Raw genomic sequence first — 23259 nt, forward strand, 5'->3', positions numbered from 1 at the left:
GCATGCAAAGCAAGCGTGTGCGCACAGAGCAAACCGGTGGTAAGAATTTGTGAAACCCACTGCTGGAGGTAAGGTATACTGTAAGAATGGGACAATTTTAAATGAACAGAGTTTTACCTAGAATTGGGAAATCTGGGTTTAATCCACCACCCAAGTAATGCTATGATCTTAAATGTTCCAGTGAGATAAAATCAGGGGTGAAATGCTCCCGGATCGGACCGGTTCGCCCGATCCAGTAGCAATCTTGGCTGGTGGTTCAGCGATCCGGTAGCGATGGCGGAGTGAAGCTCCACCCACCCACCCAAGTGTCATTACTTCCTGGTTTTAAGCGTGCACTTATGAACCAGTATGGAAGGTAAGTAGATCTCACCTCTGGATAAAATCCTGGAATGATAGAAGCAACATATCTCAAGATACCTGCAATAACTGTCCTCCTTTTGGACAACCACACATGGTCTCCTTTGAAAATCAACACTGGCTAAGTGGACAAATAATCTGAGTTGGGGCCTTTCCTCGCTAACTAGTGATGGAGCTTTTAGTATGGAGAGTGTTGACATTGCCAATCCATATCCTGACTTCTTGCCTCCGTTTCATGTTATTCCGATCCTCTGATTTCCTTCCAAGGAAATGAGTGACAAAGCCTAATGAATCATACACATCTTAAAGCTGCCCTTGGGTGATATCCAAACAAGGAGGAAAATGGTATGTCAACATCTGTAGATCTTGTAAGACTCAAAAGCTCACATGAAGCTCAACTGCCTCTTCTTCTAGATTCCCCAGAAGTCCTGCTCTGTTTATAAGAGCCGAGATGGCGCAGTGGTTAGAGTGCAGTACTGCAGGCTACTTCAGCTGACTGTTAGCTGCAGTTCAGCAGTTCAAATCTCACTGGCTCAAGGTTGACTCAGCCTTCCAAACTTCCAAAGTGGGTAAAATGAGGACCCAGATTGTTGGGGGCAATATGCTGACTCTGTAAACCGCTTATAGAGGGCTGTAAAAGCACTACGAAGCAGTATATAAGTCTAAGTGCTATTGCTGTTAAACAAGTAGGTCACTCTATCTGTGATTCTCTGTTTACCTGGGTGGGAAATATGGACCGCAGAAGTTCCTGCTGCCTTTCAATTTCCTTCAGCAGGATCGTATCCGCCTCTACAGCTAAAGATGCCTTAAGCCTGTTTCATTTGCAGGTTGGGATGAGATAGAAGCAAAATCTGAGGGCCCAGCAGAGAAAAAAAGTCAGTGAGGCAAATTATGTGCCACGATTAGGAAAGACTTTCGGAGTAAGATAACTTCTGACACTCCTAAAGAAGTCCAAAGTAATTAAAATCAGCAGAGGCGGCAGCAGCTTTCAAACTTTTCTATCATTGAAGATCAACTTGACACAACTATTTAAAGGACGAGTTGTTTGGCTTGAGGTCTGAGACCAACTGAGTTTAAGAGAAGGTGGCTTGCCCTTCCTGATCTTAGCATCAGGGGTCCACGGACAATGTTTGCAGGATCCGCTTCCCCAGAATTTTGGCCCTGGGTCAAGGTGATTATGTGCCAACTTTGCCTCTTCACTAGGCCTCCAACCTCATACTTAATGGCCCAGGTTTGATGGCGCCCTGCTGAAGGGATAATGTTGTTCTCATCATCAAACAAACATTTGCCATGAATCTGCCCTTGTTTGATGTGTTTGGAAAGGATGAAACCGGCCTTACAGATCCTTGAAGACAAGATAGAATCTTCTCAGGAGATTCTTTGAAGTGAACATTTATGCTCTATTATTCATGATCCTTGAGGCAGTATTTTTAGCAGTGCTTATTATTGTTGCTTTGCTTTATATTGCTCTTATACTTACTTCTATTTACTCTCGTATCTTCTCTTGCTTTGTTCGGATGTTAGGTGACACTAAAGAATGCTAAATCAAAGCCTTGAGTGAGTTAAAACGTTTTACAATCTGTTTCCTCCATGCCAAGTCCATTCTGTCAAGATGCAAACAGCTGCATAATTTTCTGACTTAATTGCTTCCAATCAAAAGTATCAAAGAACTCATTATTTAGACGTTTTTGTCTTCTTCGCCCCAATTAACAGGTAAAGGCAACAGATGTCCAACCAGAAGAAGAGGAAGCTGAGGCTCTTCTGACAATCACTGATTTATTACATCTGGTTTCTTTTCATTTTTTTTTCTTCTAACAACAATCCTGCTATTAGATAAAGCATTTCTATCCATCAAATTGTTTCTTTAATGGTTCAGAATAGAGAATGAATCACCTGGTGTCCTACTTTCCATCTCTATTGTGATGCCATTCCGTACCTAAACGGATTAAGGTTGAAATAACTGAAGACCACTCACTTTGAGCAGTGGTGAAATCCAATTTTTTTTACTACCGGTTCTGTGGGCGTGGCTTGGTGGGCGTGGCATGGCTTGGTGGGCGTGGCTTGGTGGGCATGGCAGGGGAAGGATACTGCAAAATCCCCATTCCCAACCCACTCCTGGGGGACGGATATTGCAAGATCTCCATTCCTACCCCACTCTGGGGCCAGCCTGAGGTGATATTTGCCGGTTCTCCGAACTACTCAAAATTTCCGCTACCTGCTCATGCCAGTATTTCCTCCCCCTTTGCAACTTTAAGTTGTTTGAACTTCAATTCTTGCAATACTGACTGAGAAATTCTTGGAGTTTCTCAACCTTGACAATTTAAAGTTTTCAAAGGTGAGAAATTCTGCTCCATGCTAATTACCCACAGTATTTGCATGGAAAGTTCTGGAAAGTTCTGTAATTTTCGATGTAGACCAGGGTTGTCAAACTCGATTTCATTGTGGGTTGCATCAGGGTTGTGTTTGACCTTGGGGGGCCGGGGTGGGCATGGCCAGGCTGGGTGTGGCCAGCTCAACATTACTCATGTTGGGGGTGCCTGTGGCGGCCTGAGCACTCTACCAGTGAAAACAGGCTCCTGAGCTCCATTTTTGGCTGCAATGGTTTCCTGCAACCCTCTCCCAGCGAAAATGGAGTTTGGGAAGGCCGCCCTCCCGAACTCCATTTTCACTGGCAGAGGCACCCTGGGCCAGTCATTCGCTGTTTCCAGGGTGGCTCCACAGGCCAGATCTAAGCACCCCATTGGCCAGATGTGGTCCACGGGCCTTGAGTTTGACACCCCCTAAATACATAGAACATGACAAATACATAGAAATACACAGAAAATGTAAATTGTTGAATGAGGTTCACGTCTCTTGTTTTTGCCTGCTTTTTGTCCCATTTGTCAATTAACTTTTTTGTTGCTTGCTGATGTTTAATAAATAAACACCAAGCTTTATTTTTGCTAGCAGCAGTAAGCAGTATTCATGCTTTCTCTAATCTGCGATACAGACTGTTTTTTGTCTGTGTAAGATACAGATTAAATTGGAAATTACTCAGAATAATTTAAAGTACCTGTTGGACAGAGAAGGTTTGTGGTTGAAAGGGGACTTGGAGCGGAGTGTCTCTGATCCAACTGGAACATCTTAATCATTTCTGCATACTGGCTGGCTTTTAATCATAGTTTACATGGTTAACCCCATTTTCTGGACTGTACAATACACCGAACCATAAAATATCCATATGGTGTCTTTGGCTACCTTAGCTTAGGCTCAAATGTGATTGACTAATTCATGGTTCATTATGTCGTATTAACATAGTCTCTGCTTGATAAATTTTCCAAATCTACCAAATTGTACAGAACACAGCTTTGTTTGTAAACCCACTGACCATCTTTAGAATTTTAGCGCTTCAAACTTGGTCCTTTCTTTGTGTATTCTACAGATTTCTTTTCCTGTAAAATAAATGTCTTTCTGATAAAACCCACCCTTTTGATACCATTAGTTAAGCGGTGGGTTTCATATATTCTTACCACCGGCTCGTGCGCGCGCGCCTTCCATACATGTGCATGGCCTTTTGCACATGCGCTTTGCTCTCACGCTGCTTTCCGTGCATGCACAGGACCTTGAAAACATGGCTAAATTGGATGGCATTATGCTGGGGCGGGTGGGTGGGCCCACGCGCAGTTGCCGCTACGGGTTCACCTGAACGAGTCCGAACCGGCTGAATACCACCTCTGCATTAGTTGCTTTGGACAGCAATTCCCCCTTATTTCATTTCATGGCCCTTAACATTTTCCAACAGAGCTGAATTAACATTGGATGGAAAAGGGCTGAAGCCCAGATAAAAGGTTATATCTTAGGCATGAAGAATCAGGAACACATCTTAAGTTGCAGTTCAGCTGATTTATTGCTCATGCCTATACTGTGCACACAAGAATCTAATCAACTAACAGTCAGTACTAAATTGGTGTTAGATTGGTGCTGGAGTTAACGGAATTATAGAAGATCTGGACTTGGACTATTTGTGGAAATATAATGACTGATTCCTCAGAATAATCAGAATAGAGCTGGAAGGGACCTTGGAGGTCATCTAGTCCAGCCCCCTGCACAAGCAGGAGATCTTATACCATTTCAGACAAGTGACTATCTAGTCTCTTCTTAAAACTCTCCAGTGATGAAGTGCCCACAACGTCTGAAGGAAAGTTGTTCCACTGGCTAATTGTCCTCACTGTTAGGATGTTTCTCCTCAATTCCAGGTTGCTTCTCTCCTTGATGGGATGGGTTCTACTTACCTTTACTACCAGTTCACAACGGGACCATGTGCGCGCACACGCTTGCTTCGCTTGCACATTTGCTCATGCTTCTGCGCATGTGCAGAAGCTTCCTGATGACATTAGGGTCGGTGGGTGGAAGTTCCCACCGGTTTTACTACCAGTTCTATAGAACCAGTCCGAACAGGGGGCAACCCACCACTGGTTTCCATCCATTGTTTCTTGTCCTGCCCTCTGGTGCTTTGAAAAATAAATCAACCCCCTCCTCTTTCTGGCAACCTCTCAAATATTGGAATACTGCTATCACGTCTTCCCTAGTCCTTCTTTTCTCTAGACTAGCCAAATCCAAATCCTCCAACCATTTTTCTTATGTTTTAGCCATCTTTAATCATCTTCGTTGCTCTTCTTTGCACTTTTTCCAAAGTCTCAACATCTTTTTTGTAATGTGGTGAGCAAAACTGGATGCAGGATTCCAGGTGTGGCCTTATTAAGGTTTTATAAAGTGGTACTAATACTTCACATTATTTTGTTTCTATATTTCTGTTTACATAACCAAGGATTGTATTAGCTTTTTTGGCTAAATGCTGACTCATGCTTAAGTGATCGTCCACTAAGACTCCAAAGTCCCTCTCACAGTTACTGTTTTGGGTCCAGATTTCCCCTAATCTGTACTTGTACCTTTGTTTTTCTCCTGCCCAGGTGTAAAACTTTGCTTTTCTCCACATTAAATTTCATTTTGTTTGATAGGGCCCATTGTTCCTCTCTTGACTCCACCCTCAGGCTCTGCCTCTCTTCCTCCGACATCAGGGGTCCTTAAACTTTTTAAACAGGGGGCCAATTCACGGTCCCTCAGACTGTTGGGGGGCTGGACCAGCTGGGTGGGCGTGACTAGCTGGTCATATGACTCGGTGGATGTGGCCAATTTAGCAGTCCATTAAACAATATACACAAATTAAACTTTAATTTGTTATGCTCCTGGGAGTGGAAAGCAGGTTAGTGAAGGGATGTAGCTGCCTTGAGGTGTGTATGAAGGACTTCTGTGTGTGTGTGTGTGTGTGTGTGTGTGTGTGTGTGTGTTTCTCTCCCTCCCTCCCTCTCCCTCTCTCTCTCTGGAGGCTGGGGAGGCCAAAAATGGGCCCGTTTGTGGCCTCCTCGGCCTCCATGTGTCCCATTTTTTGCCTCCTCAACTTCCAGAAGGTGGGTGGGGGCTGACGGGTAGGTGGGGCGATGTAGGTGGGGCAGCCTTGTAGTCCCGCATGGCCTGGATTAATGGCTTTGGCTGGCCATATCCAGCCAGCAGGCCATAGTTTGAGGATCCCTGTCCTACATTATGGCCAACTTGAAATGCATGTAGATGCTTGATCATTGAAAGATCAATAGTATGAATGGAATGGCAGGTGCAATTACCAATTCTGATGGATTTTTGTTTAAACTGCTCATGTTGTGTAAATGTTTATAAGATGAACTGACAATTGTTTTTTTAGTATTATTATTTCTTTCGTATTAAACCCTCTGATTGTTCCTTGGAAGATTCAACTCCATCTGCCTTTGTACAAGGGATGAACATTAATGGCCAGTTCTTTTTTTTTTTTTTTTTGCTTTTTATTTCAAAAGCCTTGCTTTGGCTTGGGGAAAAAAAAAAATCACTGGGAGATCTGAATGGTTGAAAGGTAATCCTTCCTACGAACAAAAAAAAAAAAAAAAATGGTGACAGTCACATGGATTTGTTTCATATTCCAGCAATGAAATCTGTAGAAACTGTTTGAAGATTTGAGTTCACTAGGAGCTTGGCTAGAGAATGTGCTTCTGAGCTCATGAAAAATACTGGGTGATTAAGTAGCAGAAATAACTGTTAAAAAGAATGCGGTGCTCTTAATATAATTGCCTTGCATGTGGAATGTGGCTTAGCTGAGCTATCAGTGAATGCCAGCAGATATTCATTATATAAGTAAAAGTTAGATTTAACTACATAACATAGGAAAGCTTATCTAAGCGATGTCTTAAGGAAAAGAAACCATGAGAGAGAAATTGGGAATAGCCTTGCTTCTTCGAACCATGTTTAACTGACAAAAGGCCAGGTCGACACGGGGCAGTGTGTGAAGATCCTTTCTCTTATATTTATCCTTGAATTCAAAAATGGCTTATACTGTAGATGCGAAGAAGTGATGGAGGCTCCAGCAAAACCCTTCTTATTTGGAAGGCAGCCATGAACAGGACAAAAATCTGTTGAGGAGGTAATATGGTTTCCTTTAGAAGCATAAAGTAAAAGTAAAGGTTTCCCTCACACATAAGTGCTAGTCGTTCCCAGATCTAGGGGGCAGTGCTCATCTCCGTTTCAAAGCCGAAGACTTGTCTGAAGACTTCTCCGTGGTCACATGGCCAGCATGACTAAACGTCGAAGGCGCATGGAATAGTTACCTTCCCACCAGAGATGGTCCCTATTTTTCTACTTGCATTTTTTATGTGCTTTCGAACTGCTAGGTTGGCAGAAGCTGGGACAAGTAATGAGCTCATCCCGTTACATGGCACTAGGGATTCGAACTGCTGAACTGCTGACCTTTCGATTGACAAGCTCACATCTTAGCCATTGAGCCACCACATCCCCTACATTACCCTAGTGAGTCCCCTACATTACTCTAGTGAGGCTTAATCCCCCTTCTCCCTAAAACTAGGTCTTAATAGGTTTTCCTGCACTCTAGAAAATTTGGCATCAGTCTCAAGTCGGGAAGATCCTATCCAAAGAAGTAGGGAAGCCATTACCTGCCCCAGGTTTGACATGCACACACACAAGAAATACAGATTCAAAGCCTTATTTGCTTTGAAGTAGCAGGCAGGGCATATATGCAGAAGCACACATGATTTCAAGCAGTCCTAATGTCATGGCTCCATCGGATCCTGGTTCAGAGGAGGAAGAGAACTGGGACCATCTGATGTGGATGGCATGGTCCCCTTGAATGGGGAGTCCAGGGGCTGAGGATGAAGCAGTCCCAGGGCCATCTGGTAGTGCAGGAGGCAGACAACTGGATAGAGAGCTGCTGCAAGAGCAGGTCAGCTGCGGAGGGCCACCGGAGATGACAGGCTCCAGACCACCTACAATGTGGAACTCCTGCCTGCCCTGCCTGATCTGTGAGCAGCAGAGTAGAGGGAGGCACAGAGGAGTTTGGTGAAGTTGCTCACAAGGAAGCAGCCCCATCCCTCCTCACAAGGAACACCTGGGGAAAGGATTTAACCGGACATTGGGGAAGGTGTGTTTGTTGGGAACATCTGTTTGCTTTGATGCACACCTTCCCTGCTTTCGTGAATAATGTCTTGTGAATCTTGGATTGTGTTTCTTGGCTCTGAACTTTGGACTTTGTGGACTTTGGACTTGGCTCTCTGATTTTGGACCATTGGATCGTGCTTCGTTTTTTGGAATCTGGGCTTGTATTGCGGACTTGGTACTTGTGGGTATTGTGATTTCCCTTTGGGCTTCGTGGGTCAGCTAGGACTTAGTTTGTGGAACCCGGGAATTTGGACTGACGGAAAACTGAGGGCAGAGCTTCACCAGCACCATTGGTGGGTCATTTGGTGCTATGTTAAGTGTGTAATAAATTGACTTTACATTCTCTGCCTTTCCAGTGTAACTTGGATCAGAACATTCAAATCCCTCAGAATTGTCAGGAAAAGATCTGAGTAAGCACAAACACCAGGCAGAAGCATCCCCAGGACACAATCCAGAGGTCGTAGAGTCATCACAGATCTTCATTTAGCCCAACTTGAATGTCTTTCTTAATCTCCTGTTGATTTCCCTTGACCATTAGTAGCTCAGATTTTTGTAGAGAGCTTAATTTTGCAAGCAACCTTTATATCATTTGAACTGCCTGATTCTTCTGTTTTGTGTCTTCTTCTCACACTTGACATTCCTCAGACTTTGCAGCCTAACCTGCCCCAGGTGTCTCTCTGCTGCTCTCTAAGGCAGTCTGTTGTTCCATAGGGTTCTCTGGAGTCAGAAGATGACAACGAGAAGATCCTTCTCCATTGCCCTGATCATTGGAGTAAGGTCCTCATGGAAGAAGCCCTCCCTTCCAGATATCATTGAATAGGGAGATACCTCTAGGAGCAGATGGTCCCCAAAATGCCCAGATCTTCATTCACGTAGGGTTTTAAATGTGACTACCAATACCATGAATTGCCCTGGAAGCCACCCAGTAATCAGTGGCACTCTGAAAATAGGACATCTTGGGTGTGGAACAATTTTAGATTTGCTGAATCCAAAACATTTTTTTGCTGTTTCGACAAATCTTAGGATCTGCTCCAGCATACCTGTGATATTCTTTCTTTTAATCCCACAGCAGATCATTGAGATAGGTTGGAATGAGTGGGACTCACTCAAGTTATCCAATAACTGTCTCAATCCAAGGTTTCATCCACTGTGCCGGTTGAATTCATTCTCCTGATTTCTGGAGGCAACAGACTCATCTGTACCCTCTCTGCAGTTGGAGTTTTCAAATTTGGGGAGTAAATTAAATTCCTTTCTGAATGACTTCTCTAGGCCTCCAGATTAAAGCTCATCGTCTAACTGACTTCAAATTTATCCATCTTTCTGGTATTAGAAAACTAGGCGAGTGTTCTTTGTGACGGTTTATTAGCAGTCATGCTCATTCTCATATAGATTATAGACCTCTTATTAATTCCCATGCAATAACTTCTTTGTGGAAAAACCCAGCCTGGTAAATCATATTGGGGATGATTAATTCAGCAAGCAGGAGAGCTTAAACATACCAGAATAAATCTTGAAAGTCATTGCGGGTTGATGTTGGAGCAGCTTTTTAATGAAGGTATTAGGTAAATAAGTATCAGATGCAGTTTACCACACGCTGCTGGCGTCATATTGCTGTTTTAATTAGGGACATAGCATTTTGTTTTAGCAAACATTTGCAAAAAGAAGTTTTCACAGCCTTCAAAAAACTTTTCCTCCCTAAGAGAGTTGACTTTCATCCTGTTTATTTTATTTTTAGGCCTGATTTTCTAATCCTATAGCATTGACTGGGCATAGATGTGTGTTTATGTCTCTGGGTATAAAGAATTGTTGACCATTCAGACTAGGAATTCAAGTATTTGGGGTCCAACACTGTGCCACCCTGGAAACTATAATGCGAGGAACCCTGGAAACTATAATGTGAGGAACCCCGGAAACTATAATGTGAGGAAATCTGGAAACTATAATGTGAGGAACCCTGGAAACTATAATGTGAGGAACCCTGGAAACTATAATGTGAGGAACCCTGGAAACTATAATGCAAGGAACCCTGGAAACTATAATGTGAGGAACCCTGGAAACTATAATGTGAGGAAATCTGGAAACTATAATGTGAGGAACCCTGGAAACTATAATGTGAGGAACCCTGGAAACTATAATGTGAGGAACCCTGGAAACTATAATGTGAGGAAATCTGGAAACTATAATATGAGGAACCCTGGAAACTATAATGTGAGGAACCCTGGAAACTATAATGTGAGGAAATCTGGAAACTATAATATGAGGAACCCTGGAAACTATAATGTGAGGAAATCTGGAAACTATAATGTGAGGAAATCTGGAAACTATAATATGAAGAACCCTGGAAACTATAATGTGAGGAACCCTGGAAACTATAATGTGAGGAAATCTGGAAACTATAATGTGAGGAACCCTGGAAACTATAATGTGAGGAACCCTGGAAACTATAATGTGAGGAAATCTGGAAACAATAATGTGAGGAAATCTGGAAACTATAATATGAGGAACCCTGGACACTATAATGTGAGGAACCCTGGAAACTATAATGTGAGGAGTATTATTATTTATTAAATTTAAATGCTACCCATTTTACTGTCAAGTGACTTTGGCTGGCTTGAATCCTGTATATTTTATGCTCAACCCCAATTTACCTTTTAAAGCAATCCTCAATTTAAAACCATTCATCTAGTGACCATTCAAAGTTACAACAGCACTGAAAAAAGGTGACTAACAACAATCCTTGTACTCGCAGGACACCCACAATCACACAATCAAAATTTGGGTGCTTGGCAACTGGCGTGTATTTATGGTGGTTGCATAGGGTCCCAGGGTCACTTGATCCATCATTTCAAGACAGTTTCCAACAAGCAAAGTCAATGGGAGAAGCCAGATTCACTTAACAACTGCATGAATCACTTAACAATTACAATGATTTGCTTAACAACTATGACAAAAAAAAAGGTTGTAAAATCTGGCATGACTCACTTAACAACAGAAATTCTGGTCCTCATTGTGTTGTTGAATGCCTGTTGTTCAACTGCATGTTCTTTGCCAAAAAAACCTAGGGAGGAAAGAGGTTAGTAGTAATGATTTTCATAGACACAAGGCCCCCTCTGAAAATGATTTCTTAGAACTCCTCAGATGGGTCACATGACAAAGTACATAAATTGGTGATGCTACAATCATCATCTTTTAATGACCCCATAATCCCTTGTAGGGTGGAGTCTGGGCAACTGAATGGAGCTGAATACTGGCCGGATGCCCTTCCTGTCACCAATGCGGAATTATATTCAGCAGATAAATTCTCATCGTGCCCAGAGAGTGAAATATCTGCCTCTACCTAGGATTAAACTCACAGCCTTCTGATTGTGAGGTGAGAGCTCCACCTCTAGGCCACCGCACCACTCAATTGGTTATTCTGCAATGGCATGGTATAAAACTCTACTAGAACAATGGCTTCTGTTTGCTCATGAATGGACTACCAATCCTATTTCTGAGGGGTCCTTGGTGCTTTCTGAGCTGGCTTGTTTTCTTGCAGATGTTTCATTACCAAATCACTAGCACTGATGATGTTATCTAGTTTGGGTAATGAAACGTCTGCAAGAAAACAAGCAAGCTCAGAGAGCATCAAGGACCCCTCACGACAACCCTGAGCTACAAATATTCTCCTTTATTAATCCTATTTCTATCATCCTATGGTTATTCAGGTAAGTATTTCTCTGTTGTGGCCTGCCAGCGGCTTGCACGGATTGTGGCTGATCCCGACGATGAGGAGGCTGGTCTGGTGTCGCGCCAGCAGCCTGCGCAGCCAGCGCTCGCATTGGACAGCGAGGAGGCCGAAAAGGATGTGATGCCAGAGGCAGAGACTCAGCCAGGGCCTTCAGAACCTCCAGAGGTTCCTTCAAGTGGAGAGAGTGAAGTGGAGGAGCCTCTCCTCAATGCTCAAGCATGCAGGGCTGCCAAAAGGCAGGAGTGGCTACTGAACAGGAAGAGATCTACTCGAGAGTAGGGCTTGAGGATAATTGGCCACTCCCTTAGCCTATTTAAATCGCACGCAGCTAGTGCTTTCTTGCTAGAAACAACATCTCATTACTACAGAGCATCTTGGAGAGCGAGCGACTTCTCATATCTGGTTTTCTGGGCTGGTTGCCAACCTTTGTCGGACTTTGTTCTTAATAACTTTGATAAGGACCCTTTGCACGGGAAGCCTGCATTCTTGAAAGGGGTTTGTTTGGAATTAAACAGTGTTTGTGAAGCTTGGTGTGTGTCACATTCTCTGGGAATCTGAAGCTGGGGCAGAACATTCTCTCTTAACTGGATTTAAACTACATAAATTTTGGGGTCGATAGCTGCCTTTAAATTTAGCCCAAATTTCAAAGACTGCTCGAAAAAGATAAGACTGGGAAGAAAACCAAGTTTGATTTTATCAAATATGATTAAAATACCATCAACTTTCTAGAACAGATATAATAAACCCACCTCACTCCCTTTTTGTATAATAATTTCCCTTTGTATTGCCTTAAACATTTCACTTTTGTACGGAAAAGTTCTCCAGCCTGTATTTGGGATTTTGAGTAATCTCACGTAGCCTGAATCTGTAGATTGTGTATCTCTGATTCTGTTTTATTTTTTAAAAAATTTAATCCTCTTCCTCAAGGCTACTCACACATATAAAAACCTCTAAAACAGATGATAAGAGGCAATAATTAAAACAGAATAATTTAAGTAGAAGGAATTCAAACAACTGACCCCATGCCAGGTGTTATACCATCTCCAGATGATCACAGAAAGATATATTTTTTTTTCATTTTTAGACAAGAAATGTTTAACTATTGCTGTTCTCCTGTGGACAATTAGCAGAAGCACATCTTAATAGAGGCCTTGTATCATCTTTTATGGGCATGCCAACTTATGTGCAATTAAGTTTAGATTGAATAATAAAATGCAGTGACATTTTAGCCTGGAGTTTATGTCCCAAGAAGAAGTTCTGAACGTTATTTTCAGAATAACTTCATGGTGGGACCATGGAAGAGATATCTTTGTGCTCTAGCCTTGACAGGTGAAGAGACAGGCAGGCAGGCAAGCAAGTAGGAAGTCTGGCTGGTTAATATGTAGGAATTAAGCAGAGCTGTATAGGATTTCATGTTATTTCATGTTTTCCTCTTTCCACTTTCTGCTGTAAAGCAGGAAGAATGTAGGAAGTTCTTCATACATGTAGGAATGTAGCACCCACCCCTCTCCTAGGAAAATGAGATATTTTAGGAAATATTAAAAGGGCAGAATATTTCCCCTAAAAGAAACTCACACCTCCCTCTCACCTTTGTCAAAGGGCCACGAAGGCCTGGGCCAGTCTATTCTACATAACAAAGATCTACCTCCTTCAGGCAGAGCCATAATAGGAATCCCAAAGCCCTTTCATTACATCATCACCCAGCAAGAGTCAACCAAGCCTGGGACTCAGGACAGACTACAGCCGTGATGGCGAACCTATGGTGAAAACGGCCCTTTTTTGGCCTCCCTGGGCGTCTGTGTGCCCCACTTTTTACCACCACCCCAGAATCATTCTGCAGGCCAAAAACAGGCAAAAACAGCCCATTTTCACCCATTTTTTGGCTTCCTTTCACCCGCCCCCACCACCAGAAGTATTCTGCAGGCCAAAACGGCTCATTTTTTGGCCAAAAAAACGAGTCATTTTTGCCTGTTTTTGGCCTCCTTTCACTCCCCCTCCTCCAGCAGCATTCTGCAGGTCAAAATTGTTGGGCTTAGCTTTCAGTTCCAGCCCACAGGGCTCCTGAAGGCAAGTCCTGTGCTCTGCTGAAGGGTGGGCGGGCAGATGTGGGCAGGGCGACCTCATGGTCTTGCCCAGGCCGGATTAATGGCTTCAGCGGGCCACATGCAGCCCGTGGGCTGTAGTTTGAGGACCCATGCTCTGGCTAATTTTGTCCCTTATCGGCCAACAATCATGGCAGCTGCAGAATTGAACGCACATCATTGTTTATTGCAATGTAAGGCTTCCAAAGAGTTTGGGTGTCCTCGGTTAACCATTCACTCATGTTCTTGTAATCTAGTTGTTAGCTTCTTCCCCATAATCCTACATAGCCACAGGCGCAATCCATGCAGGGAATCCGGTAAATTACATTTGAAGTTTCTCCCACCACTAAACGATCTTTGTAGTGCATGGCTTTTTTTGAATGCATGTCCATTCCACCTTCTGTTTAGATTATTTTGTTTCCATTATTGCAGCTAATTGATTTGTTGCAGAGGATTTTAGGAAGATACCTACTGGCTCTAGAAGTGGGGATTCCCATTGACACAAATAAGTGCATCCAGTATGGATATATGCATATCCAATATGGATGGGGACTGTTTAAGTTTGAAGAGAGAATTTTAATGTTCACCTGGGAATATTCTGCTATAGCTGCAAAAATTCAGTTTCCATTAAGAGAACAAATAATAATAATAAAAAGAGAAAGATGCATTTCATCCTCGGGATTGCCTTGACTTCCTGCTGGCGAAGCTTTTTTAAAAGTAATAATTATTTTCAATATGGATTACAGTATTATTTTTAACCGAAAAAGGCCCTTTGGTAGAAAGAAGTGACTTAAATGATGAAAATAAACCAGAGGTGGTATTCAGCTGGTTCGGAACAGTTCACCCAAACCGGTAGTGGAAATCGCGGGTGGGCCTGCCCACCAGCCCTGGCTCTATGCCATTCTATTTAAGCACATTTTTGAGGCTGGGAGCATGCGGGGAAGGCATGTGCATGAGCAAAGCGCATGCGGGGAAGGCCGGGCATATGTGTGGAAGGCAGGCGTGTGCACGAACTGGCTGCGTGTGCACATGAAGTGAGTGTGCACGCCAGAGGTGGGTTTCAGCAGGTTCTGACCAGTTCTGGAGAACCGGTAGCGGAAATTTTGAGTAGTTCGGAGAACCGGTAGTAATAATTCTGACTGGCCCCGCCGCCATCTATTCTCTGCCTCCCAAGCCCCAGCTGATCAGGAGGAAATGGGGATTTTGCAGTAACCTTCCCCTGGATTGGGGAGGGAATGGACATTTTGCAATATCCTTCCCCTGGAGTGGGGAGGGAATGGAGATTTTACAGTATCCTTCCTCTGCCACGCCCACCAAGCCCTGCCATGCCCACTAAGCCACACCCACAGAACCGGTAGTAAAAAAATTTGAAACTCACCACTGGTGCACACGCACGGCGAACTGGTAGTAACATAATGTGAAATCCACCACTGAAATAAACATAACTGAAAAAAGGCTATCGTGAGCTCTGGTTGCAGCTAAGAACCGCTTGAGGATTTTGCTGTTTGTATTCTACAAATGACAAAGCATTTATTCTAAACTGCTATAGTCTGTTATAACTTTAAAAAAAAAAAATTGGAATGCACACGTATGCATAGACATGCTCCCACACTTATCAGATCACATTATACAGTGCATTCCTGGAAAAGATGAATGAATTCTAAAAAGCAATGGATACAAACAGCCTTTCTCTGTTTCATCCTCATGCAATATTTACAGTATTTTTTAGCAAAGAGGAGAAGGCAGATAAACAGGAGCTGAGCTTTTGTGGGATACAGTAATTACTCTGAGTTTCAGCAAAATCCTTTCAAAGGCCATCAGGTAAACATTAGCTTGAATGGCAGCGGGGTGTCATGTTTTAAGGGAAGCTTGATTTACATTAGACCTAATGGCTGAACTGGGAACTTGCACAGACAATTATGCACTTCCTAGGATGTTGAGTTAGGTGGAGTCCAACCATTGATCCTTCTAGCTTAGTTTTATTAATAATGATTGGTCATGACTCTCCACAGCTTCAGACACAGATCTGTTTTGCCTCTTCATGAAACTGATCTCCTGAAGAGAAAGCATGTGTTCAAACTCTGAGTTGGTATGGTCTTTGGGGATATTTTCCTCACAAGCACGAGTCCTCTTAGGGCAGGGGTCTCCAAACTTGCAACTGGAAGACTTGTGGACTTCAACTTCCAGAAGTCTGCAGCCAACATGGCTGGCTGAGGAATTCCGGGAATTGAAGTCCATAAGTCTTCAAGTTGCTAAGTTTCCCCTGGCACATATGTGCTAGTCGTTCCCGACTCTAGGGGGCAGTGCTCATCTCCGTTTCAAAGCCAAAGAGCCTGCGCTGTCTGAAGACATCTCCGTGGTCATGCCCCGGCATGACTAAACGCCAAAGGCGTACGGAATACTGTTACTTTCCCACCAAAGGTAGTCCCTATTTTTCTACCTGCATTTTCTACATGCTTTTGAACTGCTAGGTTGGCAGAAGCTGGGACAAGTCACGGGAGCTCACCCCATTACGTGGCACTAGGGATTCGAACCGCTGAACTGCCGACCTTTCGATCAACAAGCTCAGCATCTTTAGCCACTGAGCCACCGCGTCCCCGATTTTAGGGTAATATATTTTTGTAATTTAGCTTTATTTCCCTATTAGTGGGATAGAACTTCAGATAAGTACATCCATTTCAACAAAATCCTGTACATTTTGATTCCAAAACCAATTCTCTTCATTTTCTGGTTTTTTTTAAAAAAGAGAGGGCCATTCTCCCTTTGGATTATTGCTGTAAACCCCTTTGTACATGGGGCTGCCCTCGAAGAACACTTGGAAGCTATAACTGGTATAGAATGCAGTTGTGCACACAGTTGTGCAGTTGTGCACACAGGGCAGTTATGCCCTGATGTTTTTAGGTTCATCCATGTTATCCCCTGTTGTGTGCATGGCACTTCACAGTTTACTTCCAGGTGCAATTCAAGATGCTGTTATCACCTTTAAAACCCTATATCCATGATGGCAAACCTATGGCACCTGTGCCACAGTTGGCCCGCGGAGCCATATCTGTGGGCACGCAATATGCCCACAGCTCAACTCCAGCTCCATCACTCAGCAAGGTTCAACCAAGCCTAGGACTCAAAAGTCAATCTACAAAATTACCCCTGCATGGCCCCATGGGAGTCTGACAACCAATCAAAATACAACCTCAAAGTCAAAGCCCAACAGAGGTTATAAAACTCAGGCACTCTCAGCATATCTGCCCTTTTTCTGCCCAGGATCTCAAGCCATGTGATCCTGTTCATCAATAAACCTTCTTTCCAAGCAACTTCCATGTTTCCAGTGTCTTTTTCCCCACGTGGAATTGAACCTGAGTGGCGTAGGAGGCTAATGCCTCCTACTAAGGCAGCATTTAACATCCAGATGCCTGCAATTACTGCGAGTTCAATTCTCACCAGGCTCAAGGTTGACTCAGCCTTCCATCCTTTCTAAGGTGGGTAAAATGAGGACCCGGTTTGTGGGGGCAATAAGCTGACTTTGTATAAAATATACAAAAGTATAAAGGCTATTGCTTAATGCATTGTAAGCCGCCCTGAGTCTCCGGAGTAGGGTAGCATATAAAAATAAATAAAAATAAAAAATAAAAATAAAATAAATAAAAACCCAGATGGACATTTCTTCCAACAGCTTTCTCTCTTTCCATTTCAGGACAGGGATCTGATCTTCCTCTTTAGCCAGATCTTTTCAGTTTGAGTTATACCAATGGTGAATATGACTCTTTCATGCTATTCTGAATGGTTATATTTTCCTTTTCACGGTTAACCTTCAGTGCCCTCGGAGCTGAAAGGAAGCATATAACGGATGAAAATAAATACACTTCAAGACCCAGAAGAGCAGTCCCCCCACCTCTCTCTAGGCCTCAAAATGTCCACATGTCATATTAGAAGTAGGACAAATATATTATGTGCTAGAAAAGGAAAGCATAATAATAGAAAAACAATAAACCTTTCTTCAGGGTAGAAACAGTTTGCACTGAAAATATTCCTGGACAGAAAATGGTAGCTTACATGCTGCTTTTGTGTGTGTGTGTTTGTGTGTGTGTGTGTGTGGTTTTAATGGGGGCTTTTTTGCACACCTCTGTGATGATTTATTCAGTTGCCTCTCTGGATGCCAGCAGACAGACGGAGACGATACTGGGAAGGATGTGTTCATTTCCTATTTGTGTGTTTCCTAGTCATTGCGATCCCTGCCTTGCTTAGGGTTGACACCGGGCCTTGACTTTGGATCGTGCTTTGTGAACCCTGGACTTTTCTTGCTTTGCGACTCCTCTTGTGTTGTGGATTTATTTTGCCTGGTGGATTTGTCTTGTGTTCTGCCCCAGCTCCGGATTTCCGAGGATATTGACACACACCAACAGTCCTTATCAAATTTATTAAGTAGCAAGAATAAACAAGACCGGCAAAGGTTGGCAACCAGCCCAGAAAACAAGATATGATAAACCAAAATACTCGGATAATAAATATGAGTTGTTTCCAGCAAGAAAGCACTAGCTGCGTGCGATTTAAATAGGCTAAGGGAGTGGCCAATTATCCTCAAGCCCTACTCTCGAGTAGATCTCTTCCTGCTCAGTAGCCACTCCTGCCTTTTGGCAGCCCTGCATGCTTGAGCATTGAGGAGAGGCTCCTCCACTTTGCTCTCTCCACTTGAAGGAACCTCTGGAGGTTCTGAAGGCCCTGGCTGAGTCTCTGCCTCTGGCACCACATCCTCTTCAGCCTCCTTGCTGTTTGACGTGAGCACTGGCTGTGCAGGCTGCTGGCGCAACACCACACCAGTCTCCTCGTCGTCGGGATCAGCCACGATCCACGCAAACCGCTGGCGGGCCACAACATCTTGTTTGGGAAACTTTCAAGTGCCTCGTGGACTCATTGGCCATTGCTCTGTGGACTAGCATTGGTTTGTTTTTGGCTGGACTCAGTTGGAACAGATCTGGGTTTTGGGTGACGGGAATTGCTGGGGAATATTAATAAACCCCACTAAACCACTGTTACGTGTGCATGTGAGTGAGCAGGACAGCACAACCTCCATGAAAAGGAATGAATGTCTGAAAATGCAGATATACATTCAGCCTGCACACCCACTTTTTGTACTTCTCAAAGTGTTTATCTCAGCTCCTAAGATTTATTACAATCTTAAGAGCTGAGTCTTGTTAACTACCCAAGAGGTCTTTCTTGTTGTGACTGCATATATTTATTTCTAATGTGTGTGTGTGTACACATACTGTATACCAGAGGTGGGTTTCAGCAGGTTCTGACCAGTTCTGGAGAACCGGTAGCGGAAATTTTGAGTAGTTCAGAGAACCGGTAGTAAAAATTCTGACTGGCCCCGCCCCCATCTATTCTCTGCCTCCCAAGTCCCAGTTGATTGGGAAGAAATGGGGATTTTGCAGTAACCTTCCCCTGGATTGGGGTGGGAATGGAGATTTTGCAATACCCTTCTCCCAGGAGTGGGGAGGGAATGGGGATTTTGCAGTAACCTTCCCCTGGATTGGGGACGGAATGGCGATTTTACAGTATCCTTCCCCTGCCACACCCATCAAGTCATACCCACCAAGCTATGCCACGCCCATCAAGCCACACCCACAGAACCGGTAGTAAAAAAATTTGAAATCCACCAGTGACATATACATATACATACATACGCACACCACACACACAAACACACAACTGCCTGCAATTTTCAAGAACAGTAAAACAATAGGAACATAGCTCCTAAACTCTAGTAAAAAATAAATCATGATTCACAATACAATTCCCACATATGGCGCCTGATTTCAATAGCATGGGATCCATCCATCTTTCATGTCCTAGACATTCTTGCAAATTGCACCAGCTTAATGTGCTTTCCAAATGACTGCAAAAATGAGTGCTAATATCACATTTGGGATGAAGCTACCATGAATAAACAGTGCCTGCACCTTCCACAAAGTCACCTCACTTGAGAAGTTAATGTGGAAGGTTCAGGCAATGTTTGCCCATGATAGAAATTTGCAAGAACATCTGAGAATAACTGGACACTTCTGTTTGAAGAAAATGGACTTGGTGCAGGGGTGGTATTCATTTACCTTCGCTACTGGTTTGCAAATGTGAGCACGCCTGCCTCCACGCATACGAAGAGGGTCAAAAACGGGATGTGATGACGTCCAGGCGGGTGGGTGGAGCCTCCCACCACCAGTACTTCCAAATTGCACGATCCGGACAGAACCGGCTGAATTTCACTACTGACTTGGAGATATGTGGGGACCAAGCCAGATAAGTCTGTATCAGAGGTGGGTTTCAGCAGGTTATGACCAGTTCTGGAGAACCGGTAGCGGAAATTTTGAGTAGTTTGGAGAACCGGTAAATACCTCCTCTGACTGGCCCCGCCCCCATCTATTCTCTGCCTCCTGAGTCCCAGCTGATCGGAGGAAATGGGAATTTTGCAATAACCTTCTCCTGGAGTGGGGAGGGAATGGAGATTTTACAGTATCCCTCCCCTGCCATGCCCACCAAGCCACGCCCACCAAGCCATGCCATGCCCACCAAGCCATGCCCACAGAACCGGTAGTAAAAAATGTTGAATTGCACCACTGGATCAATAGAAGCCTGGCCTCATAACCTTTAGTTCAAGATGTATGACAGACAGACCATAATTAGTAGAGAAGCTTGAATGAATACCGTCATCTTCAATGAAATGCAATCTCCTATTCAATATATATCCAAGAAAGAATCTCTTGTCCTGGTGCATATGGAGATGGCCTTGAAGATATGTGGCAGCCTTTGGTAAAACATGAGATTAGCCTGGGAAAACAAGAAAATTCATTCATTCATTCATTCATTCGTTCGTTCGTTCGTTCGTTCGTTCGTTCATTCATTCGTTCATTCATTCGTTCGTTCGTTCATTTGTTTGTTTGTTGTTTGTTTGTTAAATTTATGAGTAGCCTATCTCACTGTGGGGCTACTCTAGGTGGCTTACAATAATATAAAGGAAGAAAAATAACAGGGGTGTAAACAGAACAGAAGTAAAATAATAAAATAATAAAATAAACCATTATGAGGAACACAATGAGAACGAATACATCAATAGGATAACCAAAAGAATGGACGGGTAGAGAGTAGAAAGCAAGTGGATGGGGGAGTCTGCCATCAATCTGGTAGTGTGGAACCCCCCCCCCCATTTGTTCCCCAGGCCAAACAGCATTGTCAGGTCTCCAGGCTCTTGCAAGAAGTCCATATAGTGTGGTACATGTAGTCTGTACAGTCAACAATATGTTTAAACAGTTTGCTGAGTGAATCCATTTTTTTAAATTTACAGATTACATTCAATCAACTAACCAAACAGATTGCATTTACACAACATGTTAAACCAAACTAAAAGCCTAATTTTCTTTAGCATTATCAAAACATAGCTGTATCTACCAGATCTTTACTTGACCTGGCATATTTTGTGAATATAGCCCCCAATGTTCACTGTCAAACTATTTACTAAGACTGTATGACTATTCTTCTCCTCATCCTTCCTATTACCTATTACCTTTTCTACTTTTGACTACACCTTTGTTGCTTGTATCTTTATGATTTATATTGTTTTACTTAGTTTCCTAGTATGATTTATGTTGATTGCTTATTTAGTATCCTATGACTATCACTAAGTGTTGCATCTTATGATTCCTGATGAATGTATTTATGATGACTATGATCATGATTTATCATTTAAATTGTTAGAAGAAATATCCTTCTGGATTCAGCTCCAAGTAGAGAAAAAGACACTGGAAACATGGAGACTGCTTGGAAAGATGGTTTAATGGTGGACAGCATCACATGGCTTGAGTTCCTGAACAGAAAATAATGTTATAATTATTTAGACTAGGATTGATCATGATTGTTGAAGGGTATACCCTGTAATTTGTTCTGGGAAGAGGAGGGGGGGAGGGGGGAGGTTGGGGCAGGGAAGGGGGGGGGAATATGTAAACTTTTTGTAAAACTTTTCAATTAAAAAAAAGTTAAAGTTGATGAGGAAACGTTTTAAGTTCATTTACAAAGAAAAAATTCAGTCTTGCATTTACTGTATGTGTTTAAATGGGTTTTACCTGTCCATCTCTTTCCTGAAGCATGTGAATCCAGTTTTTTCTTATCTGTTGTGTCTCCATTTTGATGAAACTGCATTATCTGTTTAGTAACTGCAATACTGGTGTGTTGTTTCTTTTCAAACTATGCCTGTAAACTATCTACCACCACCACCACCCATCTCTAATCCTGTTACAATGCCTTTCCCGGGAAGATTACCCACAAAAGAGGGGAGGGGACTCTGTTCTAATGTCTTTCAGCCCTGCACAAAGGATGCTGCAACCTGTAGAAGCAGAGCACATGGATCCAGATGCTGCCTCCAGAGGAGACCTTCCATCTGTTTGAACCAGGAATTGGGTTTGAATCCAGCCTCCACTGAAAGTCATCACAGCAAGCAGAGTGGAGCAGACCTTTCCAAGCCTGACTGACCAGCCTTACCACCAAACATGCCACCCAGCAGACATGAAAGAAATGACCCTGAGATGGACAAGTAAAGACTAAAAGACTCTTTTCAATCCCCAGAAGACAGCTGGAAAGACTATGGGGGAGGGTGGAAATTCATTGTAAGGTTTTCTTTCTTGTCTCATTTATATTGTAATCAGTTTATTGTAAGGATTGTATTTGGGAGTGGTTGCCACAGCAAGTTATGTACACTCTAGATTTCTGTCTGGTGGGGAGGAGAAATATGTCCAAAACGTTTGTATTGTCTGTATTGTAAAAGTAGCTGCATACACATGCACACACAGAGAGACACACTATTCAGAATTAGATTGAAACTATTTCCTTCACTTACCTCCACACAAAGCTTCTCCTAGGTTGATTTTTGCTCTGTAGCACTAAAAGCCCAAGGAGTCATATCTCCCTGCTAATTCCATGGGGGAGGGGGCAGTCCCCCTCAGGCAATTCCCTCACTTGAAGAGATAACAGAAAAAGTGATATCCAAAACCCAAGCCCTGACTGTGATTTACAAATGATGCTGCCCAGTTTCCCAGTAAAGGAAGATATATTGCACTGGTGGTCTCATGAGTAGAAATCCCAGGGCTCATTATGTGTAACACCAAAAAAAAAAAAAATAATGGATATTATACACTGGCTAACCACAATTTGGACTCACAAATCCTGGATGCACTAAACTAAGAGCTAGGGCAGGTTTCAGTAACCAACCCTTGGAAATGGGCAGCCTGTAATTTAAAGGAAAACCATGGCTGTGAAAAATTTTGGGACATGTGCTTGCTTGAAACCTGACTGGAAGCTCACAGAAAGTAATATCTGAAATCTGAAATTAATTGGCATGGAAAATTGGATACTGTAAAATTCTTACCAGAACTTTTCTCCTGGCTGCTAGACCTTCATGGTTGAAAGCTTTCAGGAGCCACTGAAGGAATCCTTTTCTGTTGCCCCTATCAATGTCTTTCCCTTTGCATTAGAACAATTAAAAGCACCCATCAAGCCTCCCTGATCTGATCAATTTTAATCTTTTGCCAAGAACTTGTTTCA

This window comes from Pituophis catenifer, unplaced genomic scaffold (assembly GCF_029215685.1).
Source record: "Pituophis catenifer annectens isolate HBS135680 unplaced genomic scaffold, rPitCat1.0.hap2 SCAF_3, whole genome shotgun sequence".
Lineage (NCBI taxonomy): Eukaryota > Metazoa > Chordata > Lepidosauria > Squamata > Colubridae > Pituophis > Pituophis catenifer.